Raw genomic sequence first — 21751 nt, 5'->3', positions numbered from 1 at the left:
AAGGATCTGTGGACTTGCACACCCAGGTCCCTCTGCGTATCTACACCCTTTATGGTTCTGCCATTTATCGTATAGCTCCCCCGTACGTTAGTTCTACCAAAATGCATCACTTTGCATTTATCTGGATTGAACTCCATCTGCCATTTCTTTGCCCAAATTTCCAGCCTATCTATATCCTTCTGTAGCTTCTGACAATGCTCCTCACTGTCTGCAAGTCCAGCCATTTTCGTGTCATCCGCAAACTTACTGATCACCCCAGTTACACCTTCTTCCAGATCGTTTATATAAATCACAAACAGCAGAGGTCCCAATACAGAGCCCTGCGGAACACCACCAGTCACAGGCCTCCAGCCGGAAAAAGACCCTTCCACTACCACCCTCTGTCTTCTGTGACCAAGCCAGTTGTCCACCCATCTAGCCACCTCCCCCTTTATCCCATGAGATCCAACCTTTTGCACCAACCTACCATGAGGGACTTTGTCAAACGCTTTACTAAACTCCATATAGACAACATCCACGGCCCTTCCCTCGTCAACCATTCTAGTCACTTCTTCAAAAAACTCCACCAGGTTAGTGAGGCATGACCTCCCTCTCACAAAACCATGCTGACTATCGTTAATGAGTTTATTCCTTTCTAAATGCGCATACATCCTATCTCTAAGAATTCTCTCCAACAACTTCCCTACCACGGACGTCAAGCTCATCGGCCTATAATTTCCCGGGTTATCCTTCCTACCCTTCTTAAATAACGGGACCACATTAGCTATCCTCCAATCCTCTGGGACCTCACCTGTGTCCAGTGACGAGACAAAGATTTGCGTCAGAGGCCCAGCGATTTCATCTCTCGTCTCCCTGAGCAGCCTTGGATAGATTCCATCAGGCCCTGGGGATTTGTCAGTCTTTATATTCTCTAACAAACCTAACACTTCCTCCCTTGTAATGGAGATTTTCTCTAACGGGTCAACACTCCCCTCCGAGACACACCCAGTCAACACATCCCTCTCCTTTGTGAATACCGACGCAAAGTATTCATTGTTCCACTGGAGCAAGCTGAGAGGGAGTGATTGGAGGCAGCAGTGCTGGTGAGAGATTAATTGAATTGTTTATTTATTTAATTAGTCAGCTAGTGTGTGTTATTTTTTTGGCCTTTACTTTTGCAGTAGAATTTTAAGTTTAAAGTGAAAACTGGAAGTGGGCTGCTAAGGAGTCTGGGAAGGGTTTTTTAAGCGCGTGAAGTATAAAAGTTAGGCTGCAGTATACAGCGGGCAGCGTCGGGAGCGGGCAGTGGAGTGAGCAGGGAGCAGAGTGTGAGCTATAAGGGCTTTGGCTCACAGGGCTTCGGCAAAGGCGAGGAAGGTTGTTTGTTTGTTTTTCTTCTGTTACACCCCCTTTTTTGTTTTATCTCTCAAAAACTAAAAAGGACATGGCTGGTATGAGTGGGAGGCCAGTATACTGCATTTGGTGTGGGACGTGGGAGTTCCTGGAGACAACTTGCCTCCCGGAAGTCCATATCTGTGCCAGATGTGTGGAACTGCAACTCCTGAAGGATCGTGTAAGGGAGCTGGAGCTGAGGCTCGATGAACTCAGTTTAGTTAGGGAAAATGAGAGAGTCATAGATAAAAGTTATAGTCAGGTAGTGACACCAGGGTCTCGGAAGGAAGACACGTGGGTCACAGTTAGGAGGGGTAATAGTCAGAAGGGTGATGTGCCAGAAAGTACCCCAGTGGCAGTCTCCCATAAAAGAAAGGGATGGGCAACAGATGGGAGAAGGGAAGGGAGTGAGCAGTCTGTGGAGGGATCCCCTGTGGTTGTCCCCCTCCAAAATAGGTATATTGTTTTGGATTCTGTGGAGGGGGATGACCCTCCAGGGTAAGCCACGAGGACCAGATCGCCTCTACGGCGACAGGCTCAGGGCTCCGGAAGGGAAAGAAGGGGTTTAGGAGAGCGATAGTTGTGGGGGATGCAATGGTTAGAGGCACGGACAGGCGGTTCTGTGGGACTGAACGAGAATCCAGGATGGTAGTCTGCCTCCCTGGTGCCGGGGTACTGGATGTCTCCGAGAGGGTAGGAAGCATATTTAAAAAGGAAGGTAGTCAAACTGATGTGATTGTACACATTGGTGAAAATGATGTAGGTAGGAAGAGCAGGGGGGTCATACGAGAGAAATTCAGGGAGTTGGGTGCTAGGCTAAAAAGTAAGGCCTCCAGGGTAGCAATCTCTGGACTGCTCCCGGTGCCGAGTGCAAGTGAGGCTCGGAACAAGGAGATTCTACAGTTGAACGCGTGGCTAAAGGACTGGTGCAAGAGGGAGGGTTTTAAATTCATAGATAACTGGGAAATCTTCAAGTCAGGATGGCAACTGTACAGAAAGGATGGGTTACACCTCAACTGGAAGGGAGCAAATATCCTGGCTGGGAGTTTTGCTAGAGTGTTTCGGCAGGATTTAAACTAGTGTGGCAGGGGGGTGGGGAACAAAACAGTAGGTCAGTAAATACTAAGGCTGGGGTTGAGCTGGGGGCCAGGGCAAGGCTAGCTAAGAAGAGGAGCACTCTGGAGGAGGATGACCTGAGTGGGCCTGGAGGTCTGGAGTGCATCTGCTTCAATGCGAGGAGCGTAACGGGTAAAACAGACGAACTTAGGGCCTTAATGCTTATACGGAATTTGGATGTGGTTGCGGTGACGGAAACTTGGTTAAAAGGACAGGACTGGCAGCTGAATATTCCGGGGTATAAGTGTTTTAGGTGAGACAGAGGAGGGGCTAAAAAAGGTGGGGGAGTAGCGATATTAGTTAAGGAGCATATTACCGCGGTGCAGAGGGTAGACAACTTAGAGGGGTCATGTACTGAGTCGCTGTGGGTGGAACTCAGAAACAGGAAGGGTGCAGTCACTATGCTGGGGGTGTACTACAGACCACCCAACAGCCCACGGGAAGTGGAGGAAAGGATATGTCAGGAGATTCTGGATAGGTGCAGAAAAAATAGGGTTGTTGTAGTGGGGAACTTTAATTTCCCTGGCACAGACTGGAAAGTGCTTAGAGCTGGGGGTCCGGACGGGGAGGAATTTGTAAAATGCGTACTGGAAGGTTCTTTGGAACAGTATGTAGATAGCCCGACTAGAGAGGGGGCTATACTGGACCTAGTTCTGGGAAATGAGCCCGGTCAGGTCGTCAAAGTTTCGGTAGGGGAACATGTGGCAAATAGTGACCACAACTCTGTTAACTTTAGGATAGTAATGGACAAGGATGAGTGCTGTCCTACGGGCAGGGTGCTAAATTGGGGGAAGGCTAACTATAGCCGGATTAGGCAGGAATTGGTGGATGTTGATTGGGAGAGGATGTTCGAGGGTAAGTCCGCGTCTGGCATGTGGGAGTCTTTTAAGGAACTATTGATAAGGCTGCAGGATAGGCATGTGCCTGTAAAAAGGAAAGATAGGAAAGGTAGGATTCGAGAGCCGTGGATAACCAGGGAAATTGAGGATCTGATTAAAATGGAAAGGGAGGCATACGTTAAGTCCAGGCAACTGAAAACAGATGGAGCTCTGGAGGAATACAGAGAGAGTAGGAAAGAACTCAAACGGGGAGTTAGAAGGGCAAAAAGAGGTCACGAGATGTTCTTGGCAGGCAGGATTAAGGAGAATCCGAAGGCATTCTATTCATACGTTAGGAACAAAAGAGTTGTCAGGGAGAAAATCGGACCTCTCAGGGACAAAGGAGGGGAATTATTCTTAGAACCCAAGGGAATAGGGGAGATCCTAAATGAATACTTTGCATCGGTATTCACGAAGGAGAGGGGCGTGTTAACCGGGAGTGTCTCGGAGGGAGGTGTTTAAGAAGGGTAGCAGGGATAACCCAGGTAATTATAGGCCGGTGAGCTTGACGTCTGTGGTAGGGAAGTTGTTGGAGAGGATTCTTAGAGACAGGATGTATGTGCATTTAGAACGGAACAATCTCATTAGTGACAGACAGCATGATTTTGTAAGAGAGAGGTCGTGCCTTACAAATTTGGTGGAGTTTTTTGAGGAAGTGACAAAAACGGTTGATGAAGGAAGGGCCGTGGATGTCGTCAATATGGATTTCAGTAAGGCATTTGACAAAGTCCCACATGGCAGGTTGGTTAAGAAGGTTAAGGCTCATGGGATACAAGGAGAGGTGGCTAGATGGGTGGAGAACTGGCTTGGCCATAGGAGACAGAGGGTAGTGGTCGAAGGGTCTTTTTCCGGCTGGAGGTCTGTGACCAGTGGTGTTCCGCAGGGCTCTGTACTGGGACCTCTGCTATTTGTGATATATATAAATGATTTGGAAGAAGGTGTAACTGGTGTAATCAGCAAGTTTGCGGATGACACGAAGATGGCTGGAATTGCGGATAGTGAAGAGCATTGTCGGGCAATACAGCAGGATATAGATAGGCTGGAAAATTGGGCGGCGAGGTGGCAGATGGAGTTTAATCCGGATAAATGCGAAGTGATGCATTTTGGAAGAAATAATGTAGGGAGGAGTTATACAATCAATGGCAGAGTCATCAGGAGTATAGAAACACAGAGGGACCTAGGTGTGCAAGTCCACAAATCCTTGAAGGTGGCAACACAGGTGGAGAAGGTGGTGAAGAAGGCATATGGTATGCTTGCCTTTATAGGACGGGGTATAGAGTATAAAAGCTGGAGTCTGATGATGCAGCTGTATAGAACGCTGGTTAGGCCACATTTGGAATACTGCGTCCAGTTCTGGTCGCCGCACTACCAGAAGGACGTGGAGGCATTAGAGAGAGTGCAGAGAAGGGTTACCAGGATGTTGCCTGGTATGGAGGGTCTTAGCTATGAGGAGAGGTTGGGTAGACTGGGGTTGTTCTCCTTGGAAAGACGGAGAATGAGGGGAGATCTAATAGAGGTGTACAAGATTATGAAGGGTATAGATAGGGTGAACAGTGGGAAGCTTTTTCCCAGGTCGGAGGTGACGATCACGAGGGGTCACGGGCTCAAGGTGAGAGGGGCGAAGTATAACTCAGATATCAGAGGGATGTTTTTTACACAGAGGGTGGTGGGGGCCTGGAATGCGCTGCCAAGTAGGGTGGTGGAGGCAGGCACGCTGACATCGTTTAAGACTTACCTGGATAGTCACATGAGCAGCCTGGGAATGGAGGGATACAAACGATTGGTCTAGTTGGACCAAGGAGCGGCACAGGCTTGGAGGGCCGAAGGACCTGTTTCCTGTGCTGTACTGTTCTTTGTTCTTTGTTTTTTGTTCATTTAGGATCTCCCCTATTTCTTTGGGCTCCAAGCATAATTCCCCACTTTTGTCCCTGAGAGGTCCGATTTTTTTCCTGACAACCCTTTTGTTCCTAATGTATGAATAAAATGCCTTGGGATTCTCCTTAATCCTGTCTGCCAAGGACATTTCGTGACCCCTTTTTGCCCTTCTAATTCCTCGTTTGAGTTCTTTCCTACTTGCTTTGTATTCTTCCAGAGCTCCCTCCGTTCTTAGCTGCCTGGACCTAACGTATGCCTCTCTTTTCTTTTTGACCAATCCCTCAATTTCCCTGGTTATCCACGGTTCTCGAATCCTCGAGTGGAAGGTCTCGGTGCAGGTTCTCTAGTTATTGGAGGGGGTGCTGGGGAGGTGGAACGTCCCCGCACATCTCACCTAAACTTTCCCCCTCACACCTTGAACCTTTGCCCCCTTGTAATTGACACTTCCACCCTCGGAAAAAGCCTCTGACTATCCACCCTGTCTGTGCCTCTCATAATTTTGTGGAACTCTAACAGGTCCCCCCTCAGCCTCCGTCTTTCCAGTGCAAACAATCCTAGTTTGTTCAACCTCTCCTCACAGCCGACACCCTCGAGACCAGACAACATCCTGGTGAACCTTCTTTGCACCCTCTCCAAAGCTTCCACATCCTTCTGGTAGTGTGGTGACCAGAACTGCACGCAGTACTCCAAATGTGGTCTAACCAGGGTTTTATATAGCTGCAACATGATTTCCCAACTCCTGTACTCAATGCCCCGGCTGATGAAGGCAAGCATGCCATATGCCTTCTTAATCACCTTGGCCATGATGTCTAACACAGACTTCAACCATTGCCACCATTGTAGAAATGGCCAAAATGTCCGTGAATCGGTAAGTCAGATATTGTGTGCCTGTGTATACTGATTGGAAACCTGCACCTTTCGGCACAGACTGAGTCCAGTCGAAGATGTCGGTACCGCATCAGTATTTCAGCCGATCAAAATCTCTCACTTCCTCACCACACTGAATATCTGTTTCATCTTTAGACCAATGTTTTTAACTAGAACCAGATCAAACCAATTCTGTGACCTAATTAATATGAAAGGATTACTGAGGGAAGGTAGGTGGGTGTTTGTGGTGAAGATTAAGCTGGTCTGTAGGTGGAGACCAGCAATGATAGGCTGGGCTGCCTTGGTTCATGTTTTATTTGTTAAGTTTCGGATGGCCGGTTAATGATTCTGCACTGACCACTTGGGAAACAACAATCTCAACACATTCCTCCCCTCGAGATTCCCCTACACGAGGAGTGGGATCATCTTTCACTTGTTAATGAGCAGAAACTGAGCTGGGATCATCAATAACAGGTCAGAGGCTGGGAAAACCGTGTGTTAGGAATACAGAGCATCAAGAACAATGTGGAGAAGACATTGAACTATTTTAGACACTTCCTTGTGAATTGACCTGTTTTTTTTTAAAGGTTATAAATTCACTTTGGACTGGGAACAGGTGGCTTTTCCGAGAAATCACATGAGTTCAGTTCAATGACCAGCAAGGCTATTGTCTTGTTACTGGAGAGAACTCCCCCCAAACCTTTGCAGTTTCATAGAATCCCTACAGTGCAGAAGGAGGCTATTCGGCCCAACGAGCCTGCACCAACATCAATCCCACCCAGGCCCTATCCCCGTAAACCCATGTATTTACCCTGTTAATGTGGCAGGGGGATGGGAACCGATGCAGGAAGTCAAAATGAAGTAAAGTGGGGACAGAAACAAAAGGCAGTAAGGGGAAAAGTGGAAGGCAGCAAAACCAAAGACAAAAATCAAAAAGCGCCACAGTACAGAGACTGTGGAGAACTCAGTGAATGGGTCCAGTAAGGCTAAGAGAAATAAAACACAGCGAGAGTGTACAAAACATGACTGCATAGATAGATGGTCTGAGAAAGCAGGGCAGAGAGCAAGGGAAGTCCAGATTAAACTGCATTTATTTCAATGCAAGAAGCCTGACGGGCAAGGCAGATGAACTCAGGGCATGGATGGGTACATGGGACTGGGATATTATAGCTATTACTGAAACATGGTTAAGGGAAGGACAGGACTGGCAGCTCAATGTTCCAGGGTACAGATGCTCTAGGAAACATAGGACAGGAGGTAAGAGAGGAGGGAGAGTTGCACTTTTGATTAAGGAAAACACCATGGCAGTACTGGGAGGGGATATATCCGAGGGTTCGGCCACTGAGTCTATATGGGTAGAACTGAGAAATAAGAAGGGGGAAATCACTTTGATAGGGTTGTACTCTCGGCCCCCAAATAGTCAGCGGGAAATTGAGGACCAAATATGTAAGGAGATTACAGATAGCTCCAAGGAAAATAGGGTGGTAATAGTAAGGGATTTTAACTTTCCCAACATTGACTGGGACTGCCATAGTATTAGAGGATTGGATGGAGAGAAATTTGTTGAGTGTATTTGGGAGGAATTTCTCATTCAGTATGCGGATGGTCTGACGAGAGAGGGGGCAAAACTTGACCTCCTCTTGGGAAATAAGGAAGGGCAGGTGACAGAAGTGTTAGTGAGGGATCACTTTGGGACCAGTGACCATAATTCTATTTGTTTTAAGATAGCTATGGAGAATGATAGGTCTGGCCCAAAAGTTAGAATTCTAAATTGGGGCAAGGCCAATTTTGATGGTATCAGGCAGGAACTGTCAAAAGTTAATTGGGGGAGTCTGTGGGAAGGCAAAGGGACAACTGGTGAGTGGGAGGCTTTCAAAAGTGTGTGAACCAGGGTTCAGGTTAAGCTCATTTCTTTTCGAGTGAAGGGAAAGGCTGGTAGAAGTAGGGAACCCTGGATGACTCGGGATATTAAGGCCCTGGTCAAAAAGGAGGAGGAGGCACATGACATGCATAGGCAGCTGGGATCAAATGGATCCCTTAAAGAGTATGGGGGGGGGAGATGTAGGAGTAGAGTTAGGAGGGAAACTAGGAGGGCAAAAAGTGGACACGAGATTGTTTTGGCAGGTAAGGCAAAGGAGAATCCAAAGAGCTTCTACAAATGCATAAAGGACAAAAGAGTAACTAGGGAGAGAGTGGGGCCTCAAAATGAATATTTCTCATCAGTACCTGTATGCGCATTTAGAAAGGAATAAACTCATTAACGATAGTCAGCATGGTTTTGTGAGAGGGAGGTCATGCCTCACTAACCTGGTGGAGTTTTTTGAAGAAGTAACTAGAATGGTTGACGAGGGAAGGGCCGTGGATGTCGTCTATATGGACTTTAGTAAGGCGTTTGATAAAGTCCCTCAAGGTAGGTTGGTACAAAAGGTTGGATCTCATGGGATAAAGGGGGAGGTGGCTAGATGGGTGGAGAACTGGCATGGTCACAGAAGACAGAGGGTGGGAGTGGAAGAGTCTTTTTCCGGCTGGAGGCCTGTGACTAGTGGTGTTCCGCAGGGCTCTGTATTGGGACCTCTGCTGTTTGTGATTTATATAAACGATCTGGAAGAAGGTGTAACTGGGGTGATCAGTAAGTTTGCAGACGACACGAAAATGGCTGGACCTGCAGATAGTGAGGAACATTGTCAGAGGCTGCAGAAGGATATAGATAGGCTGGAAATTTGGGCAAAGAAATGGCAGATGGAGTTCAATCCAGATAAATGCAAAGTGATGCATTTTGGTAGAACTAACGTAGGGGGGAGCTATACGATAAATGGCAGAACCATAAAGGGTGTAGAGACGCAGAGGGACCTGGGTGTGCAAGTCCACAGATCCTTGAAGGTGACATCACAGGTGGAGAAGGTAGTGAATGAGGCATATGGCATGCTTGCCTTTATAGGACGGGGCATAGAGTATAAAAGTTGGGGTCTGATGTTGCGGTTGTATAGAACGTTGGTTCGGACGCATTTGGAATACTGCGCCCAGTTCTGGTCGCCGCACTACCAGAAGGACGTGGAGGCTTTAGAGAGAGTGCAGAGGAGGTTTACCAGGATGTTGCCTGGTATGGAAGGGCTTAGTTATGAGGAGAGATTGGGTAAACTGGGGTTGTTCTCACTGGAAAGACGGAGGATGAGGGGAGACTTAATAGAGGTGTATAAAATTATGAAAGGCATAGATAGGGTGAACGGTGGGAAGCTTTTTCCCAGGTCGGTGGTGACGTTTACATGGGGTCATAGGTTCAAGGTGAGCGGGGGGAGGTTTAACATGGATATCAGAAGGACGTATTTTACACAGAGGGTGGTGGGGGCCTGGAATGCGCTGCCGGGCAAGGTGGTGGAGGCGGACACACTGGGAACGTTTAAGACTTATCTAGATAGCTATATGAATGGAGTGGGAATGGAGGGATACAAAAGAATGGTCTAGTTTGGACCAGGGAGCGGCGTGGTCTTGGAGGGCCGAAGGGCCTGTTCGTGTGCTGTATTGTTCTTTGTACTAACTGAAAGGCATGGATGTTGGGGAAATAAATAGTGATTTTTTTGAGGAGTGTACATATTACAGAGAAGGAGGTGCTGGAAGTCTTAAAGCGCATCAAGGTAGATAAATGCCAGGACATTGTGGGAGGCGAGGGAGGAAATTGCATGTCCCCTAGCAGAGATATTTGTGTCATTGACAGCCACAGGTCAGGTGCCTGAAGATTGGAGGGTGGCAAATGTTGTGTCTTTGTTTAAGAAGGGCTGCAGGAAAAAGCCTAGGATAAAGAACAAAGATCAAAGAACAATACAGCACAGGAACAGGCCCTTCGGCCCTCCAAGACCACGCCGCTCCCTGATCCAAACTAGACCATTCTTTTGTATCCCTCCATTCCCACTCCATTCATGTGGCTATCTAGATAAGTCTTAAACGTTCCCAGTGTGTCCGCCTCCACCACCTTGCCTGGCAGCGCATTCCAGGCCCCCACCACCCTCTGTGTAAAATACGTCCTTCTGATATCTGTGTTAAACCCCCCCCCCCTCACCTTGAACCTATGACCCCTCGTGAACGTCACCACCGACCTGGGAAAAAGCTTCCCACCGTTCTCCCTATCTATGCCTTTCATTATTTTATACACCTCTATTAGGTCACCCCCCATCCTCCGTCTTTCCAGTGAGAACAACCCCAGTTTACCCAATCTCTCCTTATAACTAAGCCCCTCCATACCAGGCAACATCCTGGTAAACCTCCTCTGCATTCTCTCTAAAGCTTCCACGTCCTTCCGGTAGTGTGGCGACCAGAACTGGGCGCAGTATTCCAAATGCGGCTGAACCAACGTTCTATACAACTGCAACATCAGATCCCAACTTTTATACTCTATGCCCCGTCCTAGAAAGGCAAGCATGCCATATGCCTCATTCACTACCTTCTCCACCTGTGATGTCACCTTCAAGGATCTGTGGACTTGCACACCCAGGTCCCTCTGCGTATCTACACCCTTTATGGTTCTGCCATTTATCGTATAGCTCCCCCGTACGTTAGTTCTACCAAAATGCATCACTTTGCATTTATCTGGATTGAACTCCATCTGCCATTTCTTTGCCCAAATTTCCAGCCTATCTATATCCTTCTGTAGCTTCTGACAATGTTCCTCACTGCAAGTCCAGCCATTTTTGTGTCGTCCGCAAACGTACTGATCACCCCAGTCTACATGCCAGTGAGCCTAACATCTGTAGTGGGTAAGTTGTTAGAAGGTATTCTGAGAGACAGGGTCTACAGGCGTTTAGAGAGGCAAGGGCTTATTCAGGACAGTCAGCACGGCTTTGTGAGTGGAAAATCATGTCTCATGAATTTGATTGAGTTTTTTGAAGGGGTAACCAAGAAGGTAGATGAGGGCAGTGCAGTTGATGATGTCTACATGGACTTTAGCAAGGCCTTTGACAAGGTACCGCATGGTAGGTTGTTGCACAAGGTTAAATCTCACGGAATCCAGGATGAGGTAGCCAATTGGATACAAAATTGGCTTGATGACAGAAGACAGAGGTGGTTATGGAGGGTTGTTTTTCAAACAGGAGACCTGTGACCAGCGGTGTGCCTCAGGGATCAGTGCTGGGTCCACCGTTATTTGTCATTTATATTAATGATTTGGATGAGAATATAGGAGGCATGGTTAGTAAGTTTGCAGAGGACACCAAGATTGGTGACATAGTGGACAGTGAAGATTATCTCGGATTGAAAGGGGATCTTGATCAATTGGGCCAGTGGGCCGATGAATGGCAGATGGAGTTTAATTTAGACAAATGCGAGGTGATGCATTTTGTTAGATTGAACCAGGGCAGGACTTACTCAGTTAATGGTTGGGTGTTGGAGAGAGTTATAGAACAAAGAGATCTAGGGGTACAGATTCATAGCTCCTTGAAAGTGGAGTCACAGGTGGACAGAGTGGTGAAGAAGGCATTCGGCATGCTTGGTTTCATCGGTCAGAACATTGAATACAGGAGTTGGGATGCCTTGTTGAAGTTGTACAAGACATTGGTAAGGCCACACTTGGAATACTGTGTACAGTTCTGGTCATTATTATAGAAAGGATATTATTAAACTGGAAAGAGCGCAGAAAAGATTTACTCGGATGCTACCAGGACTTGATGGTTTGAATTATAAGGAGAGGCTGGATAGACTGGGACTTTTTCCTCTGGAGCATAAGAGGCTGAGGGGTGATCTTATAGAGGTCTATAAAATAATGAGGGGCACAGATCAGCTAGATAGTCAATATCTTTTCCCAAAGGTAGGGGAGTCTAAAACTAGTGGGCATAGGTTTAAGGTGAGAGGGGAGAGATACAAAAGTGTCCAGAGGGGTAATTTTTTCACACAGAGGGTGGTGAGTCTCTGGAACAAGCTGCCAGAGGTAGTAGTAGAGGCGGGTACAATTTTGTCTTTTAAAAAGCATTTAGACAGTTACATGGGTAAGATGGGTATGGAGGGATAATGACATCCACATCCCATAATTTTAAAGAAATGACGTTGATGGTGTGAGTTAAAGGCTGGAGAAACTGCACTCCCATCCCAGCTGTATCATAAATGACTCACCTCCCGACTCCCCCCCACACCACCTCCCCGGTTCCACCCCAAACCTGTCCACCATCCTCAAGGCACAAGTCAGGAGTGTGATGGAATACTCTCCACTTGCCTGGATGGGTGCAGCTCCAACAACACTCAAGAAGCTCAACACCATCCAGGACAAAGTAGCCCTGCTTAATTGACACCCATTCCACAACATTCACTCCCTCCGCCACCAATGCACAGTGACAGCCGTATATATCATCTACAAGATGTGCCACAGCAACTTGCCAAGTCTCCCTCAACAACACTTTCCAAACTGTGACCTCCAACACCTCGAAGTTCAAGGGCAGATACCTGGGAACACCATTACCTGCAACTTCCCTTCATCGAATTGCAGCAAGATATTCTAATTCCAATAAAAGCCAACAAAAAAGTTTGCATTCCTAATTACTGACCTCGGTGTTAGCTTTCTGTGTTACTTGTACAAATCTATCCAGGTTTTTCCCACACATTGAATCAGAGATTAGCACAGAAAGAGAACTTTCAGTCATTGTGGGTGGGATTTTCCAGTCATGCTCATCCCAAGACCGGAAAATCCCACCCAATGTCAACGGATCTTTGCATGGCCCTGTCCCGCCAGCTTCGATTCCTGTGGGGGGCAGGACAGGAAAATTCTGCCCCATATCTTTTTCAAATTATTCATTCATGGGATGTGGGTGTGGTTGGCTGGGCCAGCATTTATTGCCCATCCCTAATTGCTAAATTCCAGGATTTGGACACAACGACAGTATAGGAACAGCGGGCAACATGTTTCCAAGTCAGGATGGTGAGTGATTTGGAGGAAGACTCTTGAGATGTCACTGAAGTCCAAAGTAAATTGTGCAGAAATGTCTCCCTCCTGAGTGTCTCCAATTCCAGCTCACAATGTGGGGGAGATTTGACCCAGAGAACTCAACAGAATGTGTTCACTTGAAGCAATCTTCTTGTCCATGACAATGGGTACAGGATTGGCCAACATCTCTGAAGCAGGATGCAAATGCTTTGCAAGCAGTTCCTGGAAGATTCACTAGATTAATACTAGGAATACTCCTGAGGAGACAATTAATCGACAATTAATCCAGAAACTCAAGCTAATATTCTGGGGACCCGGGTTCGAATCCCGCCACAACAGTTGGTGGAATTTAAATTCAATAAAAAATATCTGGAATTAAGAATCTACTGATGACCATGAAACCATTGTCGATTGTCAGAAAAACCCATCTGTTTCACTAATGTTCTTTAGGGAAGGAAATCTGCCATCCTTACCTGGTCTGGCCTACATGTGACTCCAGAGCCACAGCAATGTGGTCGACTCTCAACTGCCCTCGGAAATGACCGAGTGAGACACTCAGTTGTACCAATCACCCTAACGGCATTGTTGGTCAACCCACAGCACATGGACTGCAATGGTTCAAGAAGGCAGCTCACCACCACCTTCTCGAGGGCAACAAATGCTGGCCAGCCAGTGACGCCCATGTCCCACGGATGAATTAAAAAGATATATTAGAAGAGTAAGAGGCTACTTGACTGAAACCTCCAAATCCTGAGGGGTACTGACAGGGTGGATATGGTGAGGAGGCTTTCTCTTGTGGGAGAACAGGAACTGTATTGGAAGGCAGAAGCAACACATCCCTCAGCCTCACCACTGAGTTACTACTTTCACCAAATTCCCAACTCGTACACTCATTGGTTAACCCTTTGAGGGAGTTACTAAATTTAGTCTCATTCCCCTGTTGTATCCGTGTAACCCTGTAACGTAGTCTTCCAAGTACAAGTTGGGCCAAAGAGCCTGTTTCCATGCTGTAAACCTCTATGACTCTAAGTATAAGTTTGGCTATGAGGGGAGGTTGAATAAACATAGAAACATAGAAAAACTACAGCACAAACAGGCCCTTCGGCCCCACAAGTTGTGCCGAACATATCCCTACCTTCTAGGCCTACCTATAACCCTCCATCAAATATAGTTGATCAGGTGCCTCACAAAAGGTTGCTGCAGAAGATTGGGGTACATGGAGTTGGGGGTAGGGTGTTAGCGTGGATTGGGGATTGGCTATCCAACAAGAAGCAGAGAGTTGGAATAAATGGGTGCTTTTCTGGTTGGCAGTTGGTGACCAGTGGCGTGCCGCAGGGATCGGTGCTGGGGCCTCAATTGTTTACCATATACATAGATGATCTGGAGGAGGGGACTGAGTGTAGGGTATTCAAGTTTGCTGACGACACGAAGATAAGTGGGAAAGTGAATTGCGTGGAGGAAGCGGAAGGTCTGCAGAGAGATTTGGACAGGCTGAGTGAGTGGGCGAGGATCTGGCAGATGGAGTATAACGTGAGCAAATGTGAGGTTATTCACTTTGGAAGAAATAATAGCAAATTGGATTATTATTTAAATGGACAAAAATTACAACATGCTACTGTGCAGAGGGACCTGTGGGTCCTTGTGCATGAGTCTCAAAAACTCAGTCTGCAAGTACAACAGGTGATCAAGAAGGCGAATGGAATGTTGGCCTTTATCGCGAGGGGGATAGAATATAAAAGCAGGGAGGTCTTGCTGCATCTGTACAAGGCACTGGTGAGGCCGCAGCTGGAATACTGTGTGCAGTATTGGTCCCCTTATTTGCGAAAGGATATATTGGCCTTGGAGGGAGTGCAGAGAAGGTTCACCAGGTTGATACCGGAGATGAGGGGTGTAGATTATGAGGAGAGATTGAGCAGATTAGGTTTGTACTCGTTGGAGTTTAGAAGGCTGAGGGGTGATCTTATAAAGACCTATAAGATAATGAAGGGGCTGGACAGGGTAGAAGTGGAGAGATTCTTTCCACTTAGAAAGGAAGCCAGAACTAGAGGGCACAGCCTCAAAATAAAGGGGGGTCGGTTTAGGACAGAGTTGAGGAGGAACTTCTTCTCTCAGAGGGTGGTGAATCTCTGGAATTCTCTGCCCACTGAAGTGGTGGAGGCTGCCTCGTTGAATATGTTTAAATCACGGATAGATGGATTCCTGATCGGTAAGGGAATTAAGGGTTATGGGGAGCAGGCGGGTAAGTGGAACTGATTCACTTCAGATCAGCCATGATCTTATTGAATGGCGGGGCAGGCTCGAGGGGCTAGATGGCCTACTCCTGCTCCTATTTCTTATGTTCTTAATCCTATTAAGTCCCATGTACTCATCCAGGAGTCTCTTAAAAGACCCTATTGAGTTTGCCTCCACCACCACTGACGGCAGCCGATTCCATTCGCCCACCATCCTCTGTGTGAAAAACTTCCCCCTAACATTTCCCCTGTACCTACCCCCCAGCACCTTAAACCTGTGTCCTCTCGTAGCAGCCATTTCCACCCTGGGAAAAAGCCTCTGAGAGTCCACCCGATCTATGCCTCTCAACATCTTATACACCTCTATTAGGTCTCCTCTCATCCTACGTCTCTCCAAGGAGAAAAGACCGAGCTCCCTCAGCCTATCCTCATGAGGCATGCCACTCAATCCAGGCAACATCCTTGTAAATCTCCTCTGCACCCTTTCAATCTTTTCCACATCCCTCCTGTAATGAGGCGACCAGAACTGAGCACAGTACTCCAAGTGGGGTCTGACGAGGGTCTTATATAGCTGCATCATTATCCCCGGACTCCTAAACTCAATCCCTCGATTGATAAAGGCCAGCACACCATACGCCTTCTTAACCACCTCCTCCACCTGCAGGGCCGATTTCAGAGTCCAATGGACCCGGACCCCAAGGTCCTTCTGATCCTCTACAGTACTAAGAGTCTTTCCCTTTATCTTGTACTCCTTCATCCCATTTGACCTGTCAAAATGGACCACTACGCATTTATCTGGGTTGAAGTCCATCTGCCACTTCTCCGCCCAGTCTTGCATCCTATCTATGTCCCTCTGTAACTTCTGACATCCCTCCAGACTATCCACAACCCCACCAACCTTCGTGTCGTCGGCAAACTTACCAACCCATCCCTCCACTTCCTCTTCCAAACTAAGATTGTTTTCACTGGAAAGATGGAGGCTGAGGGGAGACCTGATAGAAATCTACAAAATGATGAGAGGCACAGACAGGGTGGATAGTCAGAGGCATTTTCCCAGGGTGGAAGTGTCAATGGATAAGTGTGTGGTGATCCATTTTGGCAGATCCAATGGGATGAAGCAGCAGTATAATATGAAGGGTACCATTCTTAGCAGTGTAGAGGATCAGAAGGACCTTGGGGTCCGGGTCCATAGGACTCTTAAATCGGCCTCGCAGGTGGAGGATGCGGTCAAGAAGGCGTACGGCGTACTGGCCTTCATTAATCGAGGGATTGAGGTTAGGAGTCGGGAGATAATGCTGCAGCTTTATAGGACCCTGGTTAGACCCCACTTGGAGTACTGCGCGCAGTTCTGGTCACCTCATTACAGGAAAGATGTTGAAGCCATTGAAAGGGTGCAGAGGAGATTTACAAGGATGTTGCCTGGATTGGGGGGCATGCCTTATGAGGATAGGTTGAGGGAGCTTGGTCTCTTCTCCCTGGAGAGACGAAGGATGAGAGGTGACCTGATAGAGGTTTACAAGATGTTGAGAGGTCTGGATAGGGTAGACTCTCAGAGGCTATTTCCAAGGGCTGAAATGGTTGCTACGAGAGGACACAGGTTTAAGGTGCTGGGGGGTAGGTACAGAGGAGATGTCAGGGGTAAGTTTTTCACTCAGAGGGTGGTGGGTGAGTGGAATCGGCTGACGTCGGTGGTGGTGGAGGCAAACTCGTTGGGGTCTTTTAAGAGACTTCTGGATGAGTACATGGGATTTAATGGGATTGAGGGCTATAGATAGGCCTAGAGGTGGGGATGTGATCAGCGCAACTTGTGGGCCGAAGGGCCTGTTTGTGCTGTGGCTTTCTATGTTCTATGTTCTATTACAAGGAGACACAGGTTCAAGATGAGAGGGGGAAAGTTTAAGGGAGATGTGCGGGGGAAGTTTTTCACGCAGAGAGCGGTGGGTGCCTGGAACGCGCTGCCAGAGGAGGTGGTGGAAGCAGGCACATTAACAACATTTCAGAGGCATCTGGATGGATTCATGAATAGGGAGGGAATAGAGGGATACGGACCGAGTAGGGGCAGAAGGTTTTTCTTTAGCTTAGTTAGGGCATCATGATCGGCGCAGGCTTGGAGGGCCGAAGGGTCTGTTCCTGTGCTGTATTGTTCTCTGTTCTAATCAAATTGTTTTTTCAGAGTTACTGTGGAACATACTGCATGTTCTGTTGAGATTGTGTCCCTGATCTTAATAAGCCCTTTGAAGAATTTTCTTCTCATTCCTCCTGCAGTTTTTTCACCAGTTCTTTGACATTGATAAAACTCGAATCTGCAGATATCTCCAGACTTGCTTTATCAAAACGCCTCAGTATTTTGAATAAATTGGCCAATTCTTAACCTTCTCCGCTCAAAGGAGAACAATCCCAGATCTCCAATCCCTTAACCCAACAGAAATCCTTCATCCCCATCATTATCTGAGATAATCTACACTCAGGAATGTGGACATCCTTACCAATGGCTGGAGCACTTAACATTCAGCTTGACATTCAGAACCTTTCTCCCAGAGTTGAAGGCCGGAATTTTACTGTCCCGCCCACCATGGGAATCGGAGCAGGAGAGGGGTAGACCATGGAAAAGTCTGTTGACCTCGGACGGGATTTTATGGTTTTGGGATGAGTGAGGCCATAAATCCCTGCCCGAAATGTTTAATATGAGGGAGCATAAGGTGAGAGGGGAAAGTTCAAAGGAGATGTGAGGGGCAAGTTGTTTTTACACAGAGGGTGTTGAGTGTCTGGAACACGCTGCCAAGGTTGGTGGTGGAGGCAGATACAATAGGGGGGTTTAAGGGGCTTTTAGATAAGCACGTGGATATGCAAGGATTAGAGGGATATGGACCAAGGGCAGGTAGAGGGGATTGGTTTAATTTGGTGTCATGCTCAGCACCACATTGTGGGCCGAAGGGCCCGTTCCTCTGCTGTTCTGTCTTCTACAGAAGGTAGGATTTGGGAGCGGTGTCAGACATTTGGCTGATAGAATCTACTCTGCCATTTAATAGGAAACTGCAAAGGAAGAATCAATCCAGGCTGGTCTCTTAACTTTCAGACGGGTTTGTTGTAAAACATCCCCTTACTGCTACTTTTACCCCGTGATTATTTCCATCAAGGATGCAGAAAGAAAGAGATTAAAGAGCGTGGCTTTGCAATCTTTCCGGGTTTATTTTAGAGTCTCACATAATGAACTTTGGGGATGAGTAACAGTTGGCTCCCTTTGTGCAGAATCACCGTCTTTCTGTGAAATACATCAAAGTGCAGCTTTTTATCAAGGTGAGGCTGTGTGACATCCACTGTATACCAGAGAGACGCCCAATGAACTGAGACCAGGTTCTGCTGTTAATCACCAAACCTCCTGTAAAACAGAGGGGAAAATATAGACAGAGCGTTACACACAATCAGACACGGATAGACTTACACAACAGTTCAGCAATGGGTGTGGCACCAGGTACGCTCCCATCATGATATACACCACACCCTGGCGATATACACCACACCCCGGCGATATACATCACACCCTGGCGACATACACCACACCCTGGCGATATACACCACACCCTGGCGATATACATCACACCCCGGCGATATACACCACACCCTGGCGATATACACCACACCCCGGCGATATACACCACACCCTGGCGATATACATCACACGCTGGCGATATACATCACACGCTGACGATATACACCACACCCTGGCGATATACACCACACCCTGGTGATATACACCATACCCTGGCGATATACACCACACCCTGGCGATATACACCACACCCCGGCGATATACACCACACCCCGGCGATATACACCACACCCTGGCGATATACACCACACCCCGGCGATATACACCACACCCTGGCGATATACACCACACCCCGGCGATATACACCACACCCTGGCGATATACACCACACCCTGGCGATATACACCACACCCTGGCGATATACACCACACCCTGGCGATATACATCACACACTGACGATATACACCACACGCTGACGATATACACCACACCCCGGCGATATACACCACACCCTGGCGATATACACCACACCCTGGCGATATACATCACACGCTGACGATATACACCACACCCTGGCGATATACACCATACCCTGGCGATATACATCACACGCTGGCGATATACACCACACCCTGACGATATACACACCCTGGCGATATACATCACACGCTGACGATATACACCACACCCTGGCGATATACACCACACCCTGGCGATATACATCACACGCTGACGATATACACCACACCCTGGCGATATACACCACACCCTGGCGATATACATCACACGCTGGCGATATACATCACACCCTGGCGATATACATCACACCCCGGCGATATACACCACACCCTGGCGATATACATCACACGCTGACGATATACATCACACGCTGACGATATACATCACACGCTGACGATATACATCACACCCTGGCGATATACACCACACCCTGGCGATATACACCACACCCTGGCGATATACACCACACCCTGGCGATATACACCACACCCTGGCGATATACACCACACCCTGGCGATATACACCACACCCTGGCGATATACATCACACGCTGACGATATACACCACACCCTGGCGATATACATCACACGCTGACGATATACACCACACCCTGGTGATATACACCACACCCTGGCGATATACACCACACCCTGGCGATATACATCACACCCTGGCGATATACATCACACCCTGGCGATATACACCACACCCTGGCGATATACATCACACCCTGGTGATATACATCACACCCTGGCGATATACACCACACGCTGACGATATACATCACACGCTGACGATATACATCACACGCTGACGATATACATCACACGCTGACGATATACATCACACCCTGACGATATACACCACACCCTGGCGATATACACCACACGCTGACGATATACATCACACGCTGACGATATACATCACACGCTGACGATATACATCACACGCTGACGATATACATCACACCCTGGCGATATACATCACACGCTGACGATATACACCACACCCTGGCGATATACACCACACCCTGGCGATATACACCATACCCTGGCGATATACACCATACCCTGGCGATATACATCACACGCTGACGATATACACCACACCCTGGCGATATACATCACACCCTGGCGATATACACCACACCCTGGCGATATACACCATACCCTGGCGATATACACCATACCCTGGCGATATACATCACACGCTGACGATATACACCACACCCTGGCGATATACATCACACCCTGGCGATATACACCACACCCTGGCGATATACATCACACGCTGACGATATACACCACACGCTGGCGATATACACCACACCCTGGCGATATACATCACACCCTGGCGATATACACCACACCCTGGCGATATACACCACACCCTGGCGATATACATCACACCCTGGCGATATACACCACACCCTGGCGATATACACCACACCCTGGCGATATACACCACACCCTGACGATATACACCACACCCTGGCGATATACATCACACCCTGGCGATATACACCACACCCTGGCGATATACACCACACCCTGGCGATATACATCACACGCTGACGATATACACCACACCCTGGCGATATACACCACACCCTGGCGATATACATCACACGCTGACGATATACACCACACCCTGGCGATATACACCATACCCTGGCGATATACATCACACGCTGACGATATACACCACACCCTGGCGATATACACCATACCCTGGCGATATACACCACACGCTGACGATATACACCACACCCTGGCGATATACATCACACGCTGACGATATACATCACACCCTGACGATATACATCACACGCTGACGATATACACCACACCCTGGCGATATACATCACACCCTGACGATATACACCACACCCTGGCGATATACACCACACCCTGGCGATATACATCACACCCTGGCGATATACACCACACCCTGGTGATATACATCACACCCTGGCGATATACACCACACCCTGGCGATATACACCACACCCCGGCGATATACACCACACCCTGGTGATATACATCACACCCTGGCGATATACACCACACCCTGGCGATATACATCACACCCCGGCGATATACACCACACCCTGGTGATATACATCACACGCTGACGATATACATCACACCCTGGCGATATACACCACACCCTGGTGATATACATCACACGCTGACGATATACATCACACCCTGGCGATATACACCACACCCTGGTGATATACATCACACCCTGGTGATATACATCACACGCTGACGATATACATCACACCCTGGCGATATACACCACACCCTGGTGATATACATCACACGCTGACGATATACACCACACCCTGGTGATATACATCACACGCTGACGATATACACCACACCCTGGCGATATACTCCGCACCCTGGCGATATACTCCGCACCCTGGAGATATACA

At 47.9% G+C, this 21751-nt stretch overlaps 1 protein-coding gene across 1 annotated transcript in view; it reads right to left on the bottom strand.

The window, feature by feature from the left end:
- Positions 1–18411: 18411 nt before the first annotated feature.
- Positions 18412–21751, bottom strand: part of LOC144486058 (uncharacterized) — a 116326-nt gene continuing 112986 nt past the window's right edge. The window contains exon 9 of the mRNA XM_078204161.1: positions 18412–18618. The gene's annotated coding sequence lies outside the window, so the exon portion shown is untranslated. The remainder of the gene's footprint in view (positions 18619–21751) is intronic.

This window comes from Mustelus asterias, unplaced genomic scaffold (assembly GCF_964213995.1).
Source record: "Mustelus asterias unplaced genomic scaffold, sMusAst1.hap1.1 HAP1_SCAFFOLD_281, whole genome shotgun sequence".
NCBI lineage: Eukaryota > Metazoa > Chordata > Chondrichthyes > Carcharhiniformes > Triakidae > Mustelus > Mustelus asterias.
Note: the sequence above shows the minus strand (reverse complement) of the source record. Positions and strands in the feature narration are given on the sequence as shown.